The sequence below is a fragment of the Tyto alba genome, unplaced genomic scaffold, assembly GCF_018691265.1.
Source record: "Tyto alba isolate M040663 unplaced genomic scaffold, T.alba_DEE_v4.0 Super-Scaffold_16, whole genome shotgun sequence".
Classification (NCBI taxonomy): domain Eukaryota; kingdom Metazoa; phylum Chordata; class Aves; order Strigiformes; family Tytonidae; genus Tyto; species Tyto alba.
In genome coordinates, this window is record NW_024881278.1 from 5,275,296 (window position 1) to 5,284,973 (window position 9,678).

The window sequence follows — 9,678 nt, forward strand, 5'->3', positions numbered from 1 at the left end:
TTGATGCCACTCCCCCAGTGATCATGAGTAATGCAGTTGGGTTTGCGGTGTCTTAATAAAATGCCCCCTCGTGGTCACTACAATGATTTCCTGAAAGGGCATGCAAACTATTGCCTTCTCAGTAAATCTTACTACATCTTGTTCTAACTGCTTGTCATACTTGTGTGGTTTCATGCTTCTTCCTGAACAAGAAGGTAAAGATTTTCATGCATAAAGCAGAGAGCTTTAGTCTCTGTGGTATCTTGAGCTCTCATCTCCAAGAGAAGTAGCCAAAGACAGCTGACTGAACCTTTTCCAGGAGTTTTCATTAAAAGGAAGCCTGCATAAATAATGATCTGCACAGTAGAAAATAAACCAAGACCAAAGTTCACACTTGAAATTGCAAAGTATTTCTGTGAATCTACATAATCATTTGCTTTAAAAAAAAAAAACCAGACAATAAAGCCAGATCTGTAGGTCTACATTTAAAAGTTTGTTACTTTTAAAAAATTAACACTGCTGTTTTAGTTTTGTTACCACCTTCTCTTACCCTGTAAAAGCAAAAACCAATGAGTAAACCAATTCAGATTTAATACCACTTCAAAGCTTTTGAGATACTAGAGACTCATAGTTCAATAAATGAGGTACCAAATCTGTTCCCAGTGGCATGGATGCTGTGTAGTCCAGCAAGAAGAGAATTCTGTAGCTGGCTGATTCCAGAAGACTCAAACACAGTAATGGCAGAGGCTTGCCTAAAGTACAACAAACTACTACACTTAATTAGTATTCATTATGGTCCCCACCCACCTATAAACAGTCTGAAGAGAAACTGTTGCAGCAATTCAGATATTGGTACTGATACTTGATTCACTTCCGGATACTTTTACTGCGGCAAGTCTTTCAAACTTATCTTGCCTATCAGGTGAGACTATGAGTCCCAGGAGTAAGGGCTTGATGCAGGAAAAGCTTTAATTCCCTCCTTCCTTACAGACAGCAATCAGCTTGCTGACAGATGCTGGCTTGTAAATTGCTGATGCTACACCTGTTTCACCATCTTCCCCTGTTCTCTGACTGTATTTTTAGGCTGCCAGGGCTTTGGGGAAATTTGGGGGGATTTATCATCCTGTCTCCACAGCACAACAGGGTGGTCTAAGACTACTGCTCCTTAGCTGCATGGCAACCCTCTGGCCAGTCTAATCTCTTACATGTTTAGGCAACTACATGGGATACTATGTACATATCGTTATACAGTCTCTTTACTTCACAACAAGGATATATTGTGTTTACCCTATCATATACTTAAATATCACCTCTCCAGGCCAGAAACGTATTTTGTTCGACAGTGATTCATACAGTGGTACACCGATTTCTTTTTGGGGTCTCTGAGCTCTTATGACACTGCTACTGATTATCTTTCTCCAGTGAGCAGCTCTCAGGGTGCAAAAATCCCACTAAGAATTAAACTTGAAATAATTATAATGTTTCTTCAAAAATCCATGGTACTTGGTGGCTGGATTTTTTTAAAACTATGATTTCTATTCCTTTTACATATCTTAGTTACACATAATATTGTTTCTGCTTCCTGAATGTCCTGCTTTAAGTTTCAATGTCAACATAAATACTGGTACAGCTATGCAATTATAGCACTTTTGCTTCTGCAAATATTCTTATGACCTACATCACAAAAAACTGTGGCACGTGACCCAGTTACTACAGACTTGGTCAGTTCAGGACTTCACACTTGCAACACAATTAAAACCTTATTTGCAAAACAGCACTGCTGTAACTGGTCAAGTAGTAACCATGTGATCTGACATGTTTTTAATTGTAATGTAGACAGAATTTTTCATTTGCATAGGCTAGGACTAACATATACTTCTGTTCTGATGCCAGAGGACACCAGAAATGTAGGAAGTGAAAAAAAGAAAGAAGGCCGCTTGGATAATTTACTCAGACAATTACTGGCTCATCATTACTATCCTTGCTTGGAAGAATGCTTACTAGTGCCCCTAGAAGAAGAATGGAAAAATAAAATTAAATATATAGCTGAATGGAACCACAGAATAAATTGTATTTAGCATAGCAATTACAGTTTCTCCCAGACTATACGTATTATGAACAACCTGTATTTGTGTGGTCAACAACCCTGCCTCAAACATCCCTGTAATTAATTTGAAATAACAAAAACTAGGGGTAAATAAATGGAGTGTTATTTTTGCTCCCTTTAACAGTGTTTGGCTCCTTAGTTGTATGCAGACAGTTGATTCAGCACAACTGATGGAGAAATCTCCAAGCAGGAAAGAAGAGGACTCGTGTCAGGGATGAAGGTGGTGGCAAGAACCTCCTAAAAGTGATAAAAACTAGACTGGTTATAGTTTATGAAAACAATACACAGCAAAGTAGCTACTGCTTAACAAATGGAAGTGTTGGGTTTTTTTCCTGCTCCACTTACACAGTGACCATAGACACTCTATTCTCTAGCAATCCTGTCCAGTTCTCTTTCTTTTGCAATATCCTCCCTTTCACAAGACTAACCCACAAGCCTTCCAACTTTTGCAAAAGATACTGGCTGTCTTCCAACCTAGAGCTTTCTAATGCAGTGTGCATAGCAGTGCTTTATGAAGAGAAGCTTTCTATCTTCATATATTCCTGTTTTGGCTCAGTAAGATGGAGGGGAGCCAGGATTCTCCATGGCTCCCTTCACAAGAACGTCTCCATCTTTGCCTTTAACACAGTCAAGCAGGAGACACTGATCAACAGCTTTATTCAGGCAATCTAGGAAGATTCACACTCCTAAAGCTGCAGAGAAGGGGTATGTCAACTTCCCCCAACTGAACATTTCTTCCATTTTTATTTGAGGGGCTTTAAGCAACTCATTAAGCAATAGCACATTCTTAGGCCCTGAAGGAGCGCTCATTGTGCTTGTTCACTGCACTGAGCGAGCTTTGATTACAGGAATAGGTTTATTAAATTTGGGGCCATGCAATAATACATTCATAGCAGTACAGTACAGTTAAGAGTCAAGAACCCAATCACGCACCTCTCTTGCGGGCAAAGGGTTCCACTTGGGTTGACTGGAATTTTGTCTGGGTGATAAATATACACAGTCCTGCAAACAGAACATTCATTTAAGCATTGTAAGGGAGATGGCTACCAGTAACTTGTTGTAAACTCTATCATTCATTCAGAAAGATAGAATTATATAGCAGTTCAAATACATCATGTTCATAATTCAACTGACTCAAGTCAGTAGTTACAACCTTTCCCTAAATAAAAGGGTTTGGCTTCTACTAAAGCCAAGGGTAATTTTTAACAATCAATCTGTTAAATGCATGATAATAAAAAAAAAAGTTTGACATCATGACTGTGAGTTGGAGGCAAACCCATGGCAACACCAAGGTTTTATGCTGCTCAGTTTTGCAGTACTTAACAGACATTTTAGGGATTCATGTTTCACCGAGCAACAAAGCCTCTCCAGTTAATGCAGTTCAACATGATTTTGTGATGCTCAAGGCCTTTGAGGCTTTAATGCACAACCTCATGCATGGAGCCTCCTACGTTGAAATGGTATCATGGGATATCCAATTTTTCATAACAGTTGACATGTTACTTCTGCAAAGATTTATTCTATCACTTAAGAGCCACATTCGTCTTTCACATAGAAACTCTGGTTAGATGGTAGAGCAGCAGAAAAAGGCATCTCTAGCAGAGTACCTAACCAAGAAACTCTACGAAGACAATATAAAAAGCCACCTACAATTTGTACAGTTAGAACTCTAGTATTACTGTCTTTTCCTTCCCCCCAACTTTTTTTTTTTTTTTTTTTTAAAAAAAAGGACATACACTTAGCATCCATTCATTTTCTGTAGGGACTAGTTGTAAATTACTTAGAAGATATGTCACTTTTTTTTTTTTTTTTTTTTTACAATTCTACTGTCAGGAATTATTGAGATCACCCCCTAACCAATCTCACCCACCCTCACACTGATAAGATACAAGAATTTACCCATCAGCACTTAGCAAGGTGTTAACTTGGATCTGACAATCCTGTGGCACTGCATGTTGTGCTAAAATACTTTGTGAGACATTTTGCAAAGAACCAAAATTAAGCAAGAAAAATTTGTGATTATTTTTTGTTCTTAAGAAGGTAATCGAGGTCTGGAGGGAAAAGTTTCATCCGCAAGCTTATTGAAAAGCAACAAGAAAGAATAGCGGGCTATCGCATATGTAGTGGCTTAAAAATCATCAACTGGTTTCCGTTATAGTCTCCAGAGGCAGTTACAGCAGTCCTTTGCCAGATGCAGTAACTGCTGTGTACTGGGAATCCGCATTGCAAGCATGGACAACATGACTCTAAAGAAAAAGGGTCAAACAACACTATCTCACACATTCAGGGAATTTGGCTTCCGTTTCTGGTATTAGCCACAAAATTTGTCTGACCCTTCATAGACTGTTAATCTCTATGCCTTATATGCCTCATCTGTTAAAGGAGATATTTTTTAAAACTTTTCAGAAATGTAAAGATTCATTAAGTGTTGAAGAAAAACTTGACGCGGTGTCAGGGAAAGCCTTGAAAAAAAGTGCACAATGGTACCAAAACTTAATACAAATAAGGAACTTAGACAATTATCCTTATACAATACAATAGAATTTGTATTGTATAAGGATTAACCCTGGTTAATCCTCTGGCCATTTATTTCAGCTAAGAAGTCATCTTAAACATTGCTGTTAGTGGCATCCAGTACTTAACAAATACAAGATCATCCTGTATTTCTCAATAAAACCTCTCCTTAATAAGTAATTGAAAAACACAAAACAATCTAAGCTAAAGGAACTGTGACCAAGAAAAGATCCAAGTTCACATACAAGCAGGAGCTGCTAAAATAACACAGGCTTGCTTAGAATCACTAAGAACCTGTGGTTAGTTTCTGTACTTGAAGCCTTAAACTTTTCTAAGTAGTTGCTTTGCTTTTATGTGACTTTTTTAGACCTTCTCACAAGGACAAACAAAAGTGCAGCAGGGTTTCCCCACTGACATCACAGCCACTGAAATCAGGGATGACCTTTAAGGCTGAGAACACACACACACACACAACATTTGAGTCTGAACATACGAACCTCTATTTGAGCTCCTCACTTGGGCTTCTGGCCAATCCATCTCAGCTTACTTGTTACTGAAAGGTGAACTGAAAACAACTTTTAATAAGCAGTCCAGAGAAAACTGAGAGATTACCTTTACTGAATTTTCCCCACTTGAACACAACATCTAAGAATGAGAGAACATTAACATACTGTTGATTACTTATTTCTGTAAGAATATAATTTAGTAAACATTTATAATTTTACAGGCATGCACCAAATATTTACCCTGAATTACAGAAAAGTAAACATCTCTTACTTACACAACTTAACATTTGGTGTAACCCAGTGATTTATTTAGTGGGTGAACAGGGAAACAGAAACAGGGGATTCCCTTGCCTTCTCATTGCTAGTACTTAGCTGTTTACAACAGTCTTTTTCCTCAAAATGCGATTCCCAGAGGTATATTTTTGTCTCATTTGATTCTCCTAACTACATTACTGCAAACAATCACTGTACAGAAAATACTGTATCCATGATTTTCCTATTGTTCAGGATGTGACAGATTAGAATCTTTTTTTATAAATGCACTGAACACCACCTATGCTGGGCTGCTTTATGGACTCTACCAACAGCTGTTATCCTACATAGCAGAAAAGGTACAGTGTTGGTAAAGACCTGTAAAACCACTCAAAATGAGTGGGGAAAATTAACATATGCTATACCATCTAGACAAAACCATAAGTCACTGTAATAAGCAGCTACAAGTCTTGCAAGGAATACTTAAAGACTTCTGGTTTCGTATCTACAGTTCAGAAGCAGCACCAGCTTTCAGTTTCCCGAGGGTTTCATGACTGCCTCATTTGGGAGAGCAGAAACTGGATAACTTAAAATAGCTATTACTTCTTCACCTTAGTTATTAGAAATCTCTGCTGTATGGCTCACAATAACAGGTTTATGCCCTTCTGCTTAAGTAGTAGAAAAGGCTGTACATAATAAAATGTGTATTTGGTATCAAAGAAATAAGAGAAGAAAAACAATCCAACCAAATTCATTCAAACATACCGCAGCAGCACTGAAGGCATACAGACAAGCACTTATACGTCAAGTGATCCACAAAACCTCAGCTTTTCTTCTTTGTGTGCATGAACTCGAATACAGAGTTTATGATAACTTAAGTGACCAGACTACAAAACCAGAGCAGAACTAAAACTGCAGGGACAAAATAAATTCTAGCATTTTCAAGATTCAGTTAATGCTGTAGCAAGTAGGTGTTATGTTTGATTTTTGTCACATTACCATCAACGCATGTTGTTGGTTACAGCTAGTCGACACTTCCTATATTTTAGGCCACATTTTTAGTTATTCTAAGTTTGCCAAAAACTTTCCTTTGGAGTATGATTATATATACCGTGCCTCCAGCTGATTTTTAGGAAAAACAGAACAAAAACTCAGTCATTTCTAAGAATGATCATGGGGAAGATATGCTGCTTTAACTACATTCAAAGAATTCTTCAAACTTTTATTAAGAAACTCAACTTCTTTACATTTCAGGAACAGGGACATGAAATTTAACACGGAGGCTGTGCTGGTGTCACTATTGGACTTTTTGCTCTTCCTTTGAAAAAAACACATATATCTGGACACGTGTTGAACCTTTGAAAAGATTGAACTTATACATACCTACCAGACTTGCTTAGCAGCCAAAATTTTCAGCTTTCTCTTCTCTGCACATACTGCAGAGAGTGAGCTGGATGGTCCCCACAGTATGCTGTCACACACTAAAACTGAAACAGAGTAGGTTATTTCTCCTCTGGTTTCAGGACTCCCAGGCTTTTCACTCTATCAGCACAGAATAAAGTACCAGCCAGTTCATGGGCATAGGAAGAAAAGATGAATTTGGGAGAGGACTCAGGCAAGAGTGAATCTGAGATCAGATCAAATGAGAAGAAACAGGGTTTGAATAAGAAACAAGGTTGGGTGAAGAGAACAGGATGATTCAGACAGGGTCTTCCCAGCAAAGAGGAACTGCCCAAGGACAAGCAGTCCCAGTTTGATTTCCTTGATTTCTATCAATTTCTTGAAGGTCAGGCAGCTGAGAGGTCAACAGGCTGTATCTTCTGGACCAAGAAAAACCATCAGCCCCTAGGCTACTGTTTTGCTGAGATCTCCTCCAGAAAAATACACAAGGTCCAGCAGGCTGGAGCCCTGACCTCTTGGGCCACGCTCAGAGCTTGGCACCCCAGGGGTAGATGAGGGCTGAAGAAGCCCCTCAGCCACAGAGAAGGGGAGTCCGTGCTGCCCAGCATGCTATGAGGCAGCAAGGAGCACCCGACAGCCCACCACCCGCCTCCTCGTCAGCTCCACGCTGGAAAACACGGCCCCCCGTGCTCTGCTTAGTCCAGCCTGGCCCAGAAAAATTTGAGAAAAGGCGGAACAACAGCAGAGCTGGGTAGGAAGCCGGGGGTCTGCGGCTGGCCTCCCCCCAGCACCGGGCAGGCCGGTGGGCTCAGGGGTGGCAGGCAGCACAGGGCTGCAGCCGGGTGTCCCAGCCGCCCCCCCCCCCCCCCCCCCCCCCCCCCCAGCACAGCGGCGGGGCCGTCACACGCCGGCACCGTCACAGCACCCGCAGCTCTGCCCCCCCCCCCCCCGCCACGGGCCTTACAGCAGGAAACCCACCCCAGCGGGGGAAGCCGGGCCCGCAGCTCCCCTCCACCCCCCCGGGGAAAGGACACGCAGCCCCCGCAGCCGCTCTGCTGGGGGTAGATGGGGGGAGGAGGCTACAAGCCCACGGGGGTGGTCCCGCGGGAGAGGAACGTGCCTGTTTACACGCGGGCGGGTTACTGCTCGAAGCGAGGTGCCTCCCGCAGCCATTTGATTTTCCGTGGGGACAGGACCCGGAGCACCTCCAGCCCAGGGCGGTGAGGAGCCCCGCTGCTGAGCGCAGATACATTGCACACTACAGCCACAGCTCTTCATTTACTGGAATAATGCATGGGACCAGGCTCTTTATAAGAAGCATGATGAGGTAATTACAAAAATACAGCCAGGAGTTTTTGCTTGTGTTTTTAGGCTAAACAGCTTACATCACTAAGTGTTACATAAAGACAGTATTAATAACCTCCCTCCCTCTCAAAGATAAGATTAACAATTTCAAGATACTTCCCCCCTCCCGACACCCCTTTGCTTTTTACTCATTAAGGAAAAATTAAGTATTCTATTACTTTCTCTCTTAGTTTCTACAGGGACTTCCATTGCAATAGCAGACGTGCAGGTGACTTCACAGTAACTGTTTCTTTGCTTATAACTAACAAGTAAAACCACAAGAGGACTTAATTCCCGCAATGAAATTTCTTGCTCAAAGTCCCTGACCATTCACTATTGCAATACAGAGCTGCTCCTCTGAGATTGATCACACATCCCTCACCCCTTCCATCTGGACCTCCAAGCAGCGCGTACAGCAACCAGCTCAGAAAGCAGACAGAAAACAAAGTTCACAGGAAGCCTGGTATCAAAGAGCCTCCCTCACCGAGTCTTTATGCATGAGTAACTTTCCTTTCAATCACTTTACCAGAGGACTTGCTCCATAAACAAAAACATTTAAACTGACTTGTTGCAGTTTGAGCTTTATTTACAACAGCTTAAATCTAATCTGCAGAATCCTGGAGCAGTATCAAACTTCTGCAACATCCAGGGAAACTCCAGAACAGTGATATCACACTGCACTGGGCCAAGTGTTGAGTCAGGGTATGTCAAGATAAAGCATGTAATCTCACCTACACTGGATCAAGTCCAAGAAACTAGTAACCTAAATTAGTCCTAAACTTCTTAAAACCTTAACGGGGGTGGGGGGGGGGAAGAGAAGTAAGAGCAGTTAGAAAGTAACTGAAAAGCAAGATTGAAAGAAAAAAAAAAAATCTGAGTAAAGGCACATACTTTGATATCCATTAGCTAGGTTAGTTTGAGACTAGCTGCATAAACATAGGCGCTTAAGGGCAAAACAGCCCTTAACAGTATTGGAATATTCCAGGGGAAGAATTGGTGTGAAAGCATGGTAATATTACCATGGGTTGTAGACTAACACTTATTTTTCATATTTGCTTTGGTGCTTATCTTATCACCCACTTCAGCTTTAATTCCTTCAAATTCATGATAGATTTCTAGTTACAGTGTGTATACAATTTCAGCACCTGTGTAACTAATACACAGACCTCACAATATTTAAATACCATGGTTTTAAACACAGGTCACACAACTGAGGTAACCATGTTATAAACTCAAGGTGTAGTTCTGCTAAAAACCACTTAAGTAACATGGGTTCTCTTTCTTAATTTTAACCTGTGACTAAACCTAAGTCTTGCAGTTTAAGTTCTGGGGATTTTTTGGAGGGGAGAGGGAAGCAGAAGACTTCACAAACCCACTAAGGACAATTTTCTAAGATATAAATTGCACTTGAAACAAGTTGGAAACCAGAATAAGGAAAAACTTACATATTGCAATATAGTCAGGCTTTCTCCACAGGTTTGGAATACTAGCAGTAGAGGGAATGCTAGATAATTAAGACCTTACAAGGTACGTGCTGCTTATTCCTTTACAGTCCTTTGGTCTTGTCACTAGGGT